Here is a 10,389-nt window from a genome sequence, read left to right on the forward strand (position 1 = left end):
TGATTAATCGAATCATGAATTTATTGTTTTTTTTTTCTTTTATCAAAATCCTTTTGTTTACTTTAGAATGCGTTACCATAACAATGTGATCTTCCATTTGCAGAGTGATATACTATATTGGGCCCTCTAGAGTACCCAAAAACAAGGACTGGGTTCCAAGCGAAAACGGGCCCAACGGGCCTTTACAATCGAAAACACAGTGGGGGAAGTGAATTTGTTCGAGTGACATTGCTTTCGAAGAAGGAAAAGTAAAATTTAAAATTCCTTGAAAGTGCTTTTTGTTTCTTTTTTTGCATGCAAAAAACACTCTTATCGTACCTAAAGGGTAGTTTTCTCTAAGTTTTCGAGTTAAAAGCATTTCGAGTATTTTTATTTACTATTTCATAGAACTTACAAATCAGGCTAACTAGGATAAAGTTAGCATGAGTTCAAATTAAATTTATTTCTTTTAATTCCAATTTTATCTCGTAACAATCTCGTTAAAGATCTGATTTTGTAAAGCTAAGTAAAACATCCGATACTTGCTTCCTTAAAATTTCCAATTGCAACTTTGAAAAGCACTTGAGTAAAATTGAGAGTTTAGTCCATGATAAGGAACTTGGTTTTGATAGGGTTTATTTATGGGTGTTTTTAATTTCAATAAATAGAATATGTTAGCTATAAACTTTCCATCACTCTCCGTCACTCGAGGACATATTCAAACAGTGATAAAATGGCCTCATTCTTGTTATATAATTTTTCATTATATCACTACTATTATTAATAAACTTTTATATGTTACTAAAAATCTATTAGTGATAGTAGTTAATGTGGTTAAAAAAAACCTAAAAGAATTCTCTATATATACATCTTCCAAGATTTTCAATTAATCACAATTAGTTTTTTTTTTTTTTAACGTAATCATCATCCTATCAATTATACTTTTATATATATATATATATATTTCCATTAGGTTTTATCAAGATGTTATAGACTTTAGTTATCTATTTAACCTCAAATTATCACGATGGCTACGTATAAATAAAAACAAACAACCAATTTATCGTAGAACACAAATTTAAAATAATCATATTCATGCTTGTATCACTAAAACCATGAAATTCATGCTTCCAAACATTTAAAATCTTATTCATTCCAAAAACACATATAAACCAACCATTCAAAATGTCACCACCCACATATATATATATATATCGAAGGAGAACATGTGTTTTAATTATAAGGTCCCATTAGTCACACACTTGAACACAAAGCTAAGTCCTTCCAGTCCCTTCTCCTAACTGCGTTTAAATTTAATAACGACATAATTAAACCATAAGAAAAGAATAATCATTCTTTAACACATATATCCAACTCACATTACCCATAAATTAATTACTACCTTAAATAAAAAAAAAAAAGCTTTAATATAATATATATATATAGATAGATAGATAAAGTAATTAAACGAGGGGGAGGGGGAGGGGGGACTAAGAAAGTAGAATATGCGTGGATTCTGATAGGGAAAAAAAGAAAAGAAAGGGGAGATCAAGTTGGGAATTGAAAATAATAGGGCCACGTAAGCACATCTGGAAGATTCATTCACAAGGGGAGGGCATGTGCATGCCAAAAAAGCATATCCCCAAATCAAATACATTTATTGTCCCGGAAAGCAACGCCAGCTTGGAATACTTCTAAACCCCCCTCCCCCCCCTCCCCCTAATTTTTTTTTTTTTTTTTAATTTACTTTTACTTCTTTAATCACTTCCTCTAATCCCCTACTAATTAATCATATTTAAATTTCTTTACGTTTTCACATTCTCACTCCTCACCCTTCCACCTTTCCCAACTATTTTTTTTATTAACTTCACCCAACCAAACCAAACCAACCATTACATAATAATATAATTTATTTCTAAATATAACAAAATAAATTAAAATATTTCTAAGACATTCGATTCCTTTCCTTTGTAATAGGACCTTAAATATTTAATTTCATGTTTAATAAGCTATGTATTTAAATATTTTAAATGAAAATCAATAGTAAGTTTTACATAAAAAGAGAAAAGAAAATTGTCCAAAATAAATCATTTAATAAAATATTTACATTTTGTAGAAAAATTAATAAATTTTATCGAAAAAGCTCATTAAAAAAAAAAAAAGTACTATATTTTTTAATTTGAAGTTTTTTTTTTTTGTAAAAAATGTTATAATAGGTGAGTGAATAATTCTATAATCATATATTAAAAAGAATTCAGACTAAATACTTAGGGTAACATAAAAAATATTAAAATGGAAAAAAAAATTCAGAAAAAGAAATACTCAAAAAAGAGAGGCAATTAAATACAAGGAGAGATTGCCTTTGATTTGCTCCAAAAATGGGGACCGATGGATAGCCTACTTTTTTTTTATTATTATTATCATGTCATTGGAGTTGCCCAAGGCCTCTTAGGGCCCTTGTTTCTTTGGACTTTGGGTGCTACGGCTTTTTGTTAAGAGCGACAACTTAGGTCTCCATTCCCTTTTATATTCAAATACCCCTATTACTTTATAACTTCTTAAATTCTACCACATACATATATGCATAATTATCCAAAGTTTATTTTGTAATTACAATCCCAAAAACTATGAATTTTATTCTTAACCCAAGATTATAGTTTAAATTGAACCAAACTCGTCTGACAACAACATTGATGAGACAATCTACAACTTTAGGCTAAGTAAAATTTTATATAATGATGGAGAAGAAACTCGGTGAAAGTGACCAACTACAATAATAAATAAATAAATAAATAGATATTATTAATTTAAAAAATGAAAAAGGGTATTGTAATAGTAGTGGTGCTATTTGGCAGATTACCACATCTCCAACAACACCCAAGTAGGGTACAAACCATAATACCTGCCTTCCCAATGTGTGGGGGTCCCCTCTTCCCACTCCCATATTTTAAATATTTATATATATATATATATATATAACTTAGTAGCAATTGCAATGTTAGTTCTTACAATTTTAAATTTTATAATTTCATCCTTATAAATTAGTGAGGGATTGAACCAATGAATGTGATAAGAGAAAATTAGTAGCTAGGTAAGCTAACACATTTTATATATATATATATATATATATAATTGAAAGAATAGGGTATGATATAATTAATGTGTATATGGATCTGATTAATTATAAAAAGATTAATTTAGCATATGATGGTGAAGTTGGAAGATGGGGAAACATGGGTTGGATGTGTCGGGATAAACATGACACCCATTAGTTTGAAACCCTCTTTTTCTTAATTAATCACTTCTAATTAAATTATATTGATCATAAAAACAGTTAAATAAAATAAAACTAATTAATAAGCAGACAAAAGGAATCACATCTCCCACGCTCATGCCCTTCCCTTTTTCTAATTTTCTCTTGCCCCTCTGTATTTCATAATTATTTAATTGAACAATTATATACTTTTTTTTTTTATATATATATATATATATATAAGAAGCCTAGATTAAGCAAAGGCATTCATTATTAATTATAATCTTAATCTCTCTCTTCTCTTTTCACATAGTGTCGTAATGCTATTGTAGACTTCATCCTTATCCAAATCTTAATGTAATGTGGGCAAATTCCAAGAAGGGGAGAGCTTTTCTTTTCTTTTTTTTCTTTTTTTTTTTTTAGGCTTAATTAATTACTTTGTTTATTTTCTCCAACCCTAAAATTAAAAATAAAGGTGAAAAAGGGAAGGAAAAAGAAAAGGTGATGGTGTTAAATTAAAGGTAAAAATAAGGGGGGTAGCAAAAAGAAAGAAGATGAAAAAAAAAAAAAAGGAGGGGGTTGTTTGGCAAATCCACGTTTGATATGATTGCCATAAGAAGGTAAAAGTGGGAAAGAGTTATCCTCAAATCAAAACACCTCCCTAGTTATTGATTTGGGAAGAGGTGAACTACAAATATCCCCCCCCCCCCCCCAACGACTTTTACAAAAGAGAAAACAATAGCTACTATTATCACACACCTTCATATTTCTTTTTACTTTTTTGTTTAGTATTTGATCCATACTCCTCTAAGAAAATATTAGTTTATAACAAAAAAACCCACTCGGTCTACATTTTGAGATGTATTTAGTTCAAAAATAATTGTTCAAATGAGGTAGAGTGATATATTGTAGATTCACTTTCTGAAAATTGTAGAGATTAATTTCAATATCACAAACCGCTGAGATTCGAAGTTTGACGGGATTCTTCCGACCCTACTACTAATTTAGAGTGAGCTTTTGATCCCTTCTAGCCGATACCGAGTCAGAGAAAGGAAGGCAAGATAAGTTGTCGACGTCCAAGGCGAGACAACGGTACTTTGCGAAGGGGAGGAGTAAAATCAATGAAAGAAAAAACTACCCGTCGGAGGACAGAAGTTTGAGTTCCATATCTTTTCTAATAAAAAATGTTCGACCGCTAAGTGCGAATATGGTCGGATTCAAGTATGGACAGAAGTTTTGGAATGAATGAGTCTGAAGGACCCGTAAGAATATAATGTCTAGATTCGAAAATTTTTGTATAAAATAGAGATCCTCGTGTAACAAAAAGATTTTTTTTTTTTTTTTTTGTGTGCATGCAATTGAAAGAATTGCACACACAACTTAAAGATGAATATAGCATATGATAGCACTCAAGTATTACTCTTATTTTATTTGATGAATATGATTCGATCTTTCATTTATGGTTTGCCAAGTCAGCATGTAAGTAGGAATTAGTAATTTTGTATTGGGTTTGAAATAGTTGAATGAATGAATGTCCACATGTCATTCATTCAATCTGGTCCAAATCCCCATTGGAAAAGAGTTTCCACCTGTCACAAAACAGCCTGTAAAATTCAGCATAGAAGAAAAGAGGGCTTAATTGGACAAAGGAACTAAAAACACTAAAACAGCTTTCCCCTTTCTCTTTTCTCTCTTTAACTTTTGAAAGCAGTTGTGTTGAAACCGACATCCAAAATAACTCCAAATCAGTACCTATACATATATACAACATAACAACACCATCATCATTTTCCCTTTTTTTACTTCTTTTAATTTCTTCTTTTATTTTATGCAATGGTCTACATACATTTCACTGAATTTTACCAAAACCCTCCTTTTCCATAAAATAAATAAAATAAAACAAACAAATATTAAATAAAAGTAGGATACATTTTTACGCATCACCAAAATTAGGCAAAATGCCCCCCTCCTTCAAAGTGATTCCCTTAGGGATAAAACTTGCACAAAATAAGTAACCCCCCACGACAGATCTTTACTAAAGGACCCCATACTAAAACAATATAGCAATATTTCGATCGTTTTTCATGTTTTGAAATTTTTGAATAATTGGATAAAGACAAATATAATTGAAAATTCATTCGATATATTTCTAACGAAACAGATATCTATATAGGATTTGATTCTAATATGTTAATTAATTAGAAAGAGGTTTAATTAATGAGTAAAACAAAAGAGATAATTTAATAGAGGTGGACTGAGAAAGAATTAAATGAAAGAGTTGGGTTATGTTAGAAAAAAGAAAAGGGATTGCGGCTGTGGAAAGTGTGTGGATAAAGTTGTAGAAGAGAGAGTGAAGAGAGACATGATTTGTGGTCCAATGTAGTACAATTTTTGGGGGTGATGACACGCGTAAAAGTCCTTCTTAAGTGCAACCCATGTGCAATTTTTTCTATTTTATCCATCTATATTTTTATTTTTAATAATCCCTAATAAATAAATTGCAATTACATCATCAAATTTTCAAAATTAAATTACAAGCCTTTCTACTCTAATTTAACCAACTTTAAATTATGAATAAAATTATAAATAATTAGGCCTTCAAACAAAACTTGCAAATAGTCATTAAAAACAAAAGTTCCAAATAATAAAAAACGGAACCCAACCCTTTTATTTAATTTTTATACAAAAAAATTGGTGGGTTTGGAGGTGATAGAAGAAACGACCCCGCTTTGTCGCTGTCTATGTCTGTATGTGGGTTTTGAATCAAATAATAAACCCTTTTTTTTCTTATCCAATGGCATGTCGCTGTTACCATCTTTGACTTCCTGCCCTTTTCTTCTCCCTTCTTTTCCCTGTTTCTTCAACTAAACCCTAAATTTTCTTCTCTTTCTTTTTGGTGTGGGGGTCGCTCTTCTCTAACTTGCATTGTGCTTATATCTGCTTTCTTTGGACCTACCAGCTACCTTAACCATATATAATATTAATATTAAAATTCCAAGGTTAAATCCCCACTTGTCGTATTCAATATTCTACTCCAATTTGGGTTCATTTAAGTAGTTTTTTTTTTTTTTTTTTTTTTGTACAAATTAAAATTATGTGTTATTTGGAACATCTAATTTTGAGATTTAGATGACCAGTTGGTTTGTAGTACTTTGAAATTTTAGAAGGTTTGTATATTACTTGAAGTGGTTAATAAAGTTTTGTCTTACAGTTAAGTTAAATTGTCATGTAAACATATATTTATACATCATTTAGAGTTTTGTTATTTTCAGAATTATTTTAAATATCCTCCGACCATTTTTTATTATTCTAAAATTAGATTTAAAATGCATATGAAAGATTAATTAAGATTAATTTTAAGGTAATAAATACATATTTGAGAATGGTTTTGAATCTAAGAAATGCGATTTAAACAACCTTAGAATCGGTCTTAAACGTGCATCTATACACTAGGGTTTAATCATGTGACTTTTGACATCTACGTCGATTTTTAAAGTTGATATCGATAATTTCCATCTTTAAGTAGAAATCGTTAATAAATGTAAATGAATAACAACAATCAAAATTTACCACAACCAATCATCAAATATACAAATTTGAAATTCTCAATGGAAATTCAACGGTATAAAAAGAGAATAGACAAAAAAAAAAAAAAAAAAAAAAGAGAGTTTGGTCATTTATAAACTATCATATCATCATATAAAAGTAAAATGGAATGTTTTAGCTTTATTTCTGTTTATTAATATATATATGAAGAAGTGTGTGAGATGATGGATGATGTGAGAGTGTTTCTTTTTGGATTGTGTCACGCCCCAACCTCTATTCTTTTATATATATGTACACCGATGGGTGTGACTTTGATTACAGATCCATAAAATACATAAAAGGAAAGAAAAAACAACACCAAATTCAATCAATCTCTCACTCACTTTAATTGTTTTCATACTTTCTACACATTCAATTTTTCAAACTTCATAGCAGCTTTTTTTTAGTTATATGTCAAAAACAACTCTTTCTCAAGTTTGGCATGCATCTATATATTACTCGGTTTTGACACCATCATATCATATATATCTAATTTTATGGAAATTCAATCTTAAGAAAGACTCAACCGATGAGTAAGTAATTTTGGCACAATAGGTAAAATATATCATTATTAGAAACAAAATCGAAAACGTTAAACATTAAAAATCAACCATAATATATATAATTTATCTATCTAATATAGTAAGCAATATGAGTTTTCTTGGATGGTTTGTTGAGCGTAGAAATTTTTGAACATGATCTAGATACTTAGATTTAATATATAAATATAAAGTAAACTTAATTCATAATTTGACAAACTTTTACCTACAATACAAACCGAACTTTATGAGGTAGGCAATAGATGATTTATATTATATTGAGTAGAAGAAGAATGGATTAAGAAAATATCTATGATCCCGACAATATTATCACGAGAGTCAAGGAAAGAGAGAATTAGAGGCAATGAGAAAGAAAAAGGAAAGAAAGAAAAGAAAGAAAGAAAAGGAATATAATTTGGATTTAGGAGAGGGAAAGGGGGGGGGGGGGGGGGGGGGGATGGGTGGTGATTCAACAGCCACAAGCTTCCCATTTCATCGAGTCATTTCATATTCCCCTACGCCAACCTCCCTCTATACTTTAGCCCCTAATGTTTGAAAATGACCCTCAACCCCCCCCCCCCCCCCCCCCCCCCCCCCCCCAACACACAGCCACGACTTTACCAATATATATATATAGTCTCCCAACACAACAAGGTTTACAAATAATTCAATTTTCTTTATCACTTTTGAAAATTAATTTATTATAAATTTCATAACATCGTATTCCTCCTGCATGTATTTTCTTTAAATGTTGTAATACCAAGACAAACATTTACTTAAGCCACACCAATAATATAAATATCATATTAATTACCCCACCGAGAGATTTAATTTGTTCGATTTTAGTTAATATAATTTTGGTTAAATTTTAGTTTCTACAATTTTATTTATTTATTAATTTTTAATAAGTTCCATGCAATAAGAAAATACACCATATAATATCGCTTTCAAAGTTTAAAGTATACCGTATAAACCAATAAATTTCGATAGATTTGATCAAATAAGTTTTAAGAATTAATTAAGTTTATACCATAGCTCAAATTTATTGGTTTTGTAAAAACGAGTATGCAATTGATATTTTTCGATAACTTTGCTATATTAGAAAGTATGTATTTGTAAAATACAAAAAAATGGTATAAATTATTCTAAATATCATATTTTAAAAATTATCATCCACAAAGATAAAATTAAGAAGAAAACAAATTTAAGATTTAGATTCATTGAAAAATAAGAAGAAGAAAAAATCTGGGGGAGAAAAAGGAATAATATGACCTATATCATTAAGAAACCCTAAACCAAAACTGGGGAAAAAAAAGTCAATTAATCACACAAGATTTATGGATAAATTGCGTGCGTTTTCCACATCCAATATAATTAATCATGTCATAATTTGTTTACAATTACACCTCGAGCCAATACAATATACACATATATATATATAGAAAAAAAAAAGAATATAATTAATGGGACATGACAAGAAAAGTGGGTTGCATTTTTCAAATTTTCATGTTTAGACAAAAAAACAAAAAAGAAAAACCGTACCACATTTCTTTATTGTCTTCTAGGTGCTACTTTTCTAATTTCCTTTTTATATTATTATTATTATTTTTGGGATCCCCAGTCTATAACCCAATCCCCTCACCCCTTTCCTTTCTTTCTTTCTTTCTTTCTTTCTTTCTTTCTTTCTTTATTTTTACATTTATAAGCAAATAAAATTAAAAAATCTTTTTCCTATTTCTCTTTTTTGGGAAAGCCTATCTCGGCTACGTCATCATATATATCAACATATAAAAACATCTTCTTCTTCTTCTTCTTTTCTTCGTATATATGTAGTACTCTTCTTAAAAATTAATCTTTTTCTACAAAAATACACTTCTTATTTACCTACTTCTCTATTTCTACTATGTCTCATCTAATCTGTATTTTAGAATCCAATCATTGGTTGTTTCTTTTTTAACTTTACAATTTTTCTCACCCCTCTTTTCTTTTATTTTTGTCTTTTGTTGTATTTTCGTATTCCACTAGTTACTAACGTTAAAGTTTCTTTGAGTTTTGTACTTTTATTTATTTAGTATATAGTCGATAAAGTACTACCTTAGTCAAATGTTTGGGATTTTTATTCAGGAAATGGTTAGATATAAATCATTCTCATTTGCACTTGTCTATTCAAACTAGTTAAATCATTTTTCTAGACTTGGTTTTTTTTTAATGAAAGCTAATTGAATAGTCTACTTCAAATATGTGTTACTATTATTATTTAAGAAAAAAATCTTATAAACATGTTTGAATATATCATAATGAATCAAAATATAGTAAAATTTTAAATTTTATCAACAGTTCTGTTATTTACGATATATTTTTAAGATTTCAAAAAATTTCTTCTCGTGCAATGCATTTAGATGTTTTCTTTTTCCTCTGATCTTTCTTCTTTTGTTTTAATTATTATTGTTGTCTCTTGCTTAATTATTGTTATTTTATCCTACATACATGCACCTATAATTATAATTCAGATAATTAATTTAACTGTGTGAATGACACTTTTCACTTGCATATAGATGTTAATGAGTTAAGTAATTTTTAAATCAATTCGTAAGCTTAATTTATAGATAGACTTAAAAAATATGTAATTTATGTGTTGAAAAATTCAATAGATTCATAAGCTTTGATTCCAAACATTTCCAATATTGTGTAATAATATTAAGTAATCTTAATCATGCTGAACAAGTAAAAAACCTAACCCATTAAACACAAAATCAAGTGTTCTCAAGAATATGTTTTATATATATATATATATATAAAAGGAGAGTTGTAAAGAGTTAGTAGGAATAATTTTAAACTGAGAAATCCACGTTTGACACATTATATTGATTAACTTAAAAATTTTGAAGATACTAAACTTATAATTATTGATTAATTTTAATGAAATTCAACATTTCGGCCGGATTCGGATAGTAGGTAAGCCAAATAACTCATTCTTCCTAGGAAGGAGGCAGCAAGTTGCACTATTAAAAAAAAAAAAAAAATGTAACATAT

Source organism: Cucumis melo, chromosome 8 (genome assembly GCF_025177605.1).
Source record: "Cucumis melo cultivar AY chromosome 8, USDA_Cmelo_AY_1.0, whole genome shotgun sequence".
NCBI lineage: Eukaryota > Viridiplantae > Streptophyta > Magnoliopsida > Cucurbitales > Cucurbitaceae > Cucumis > Cucumis melo.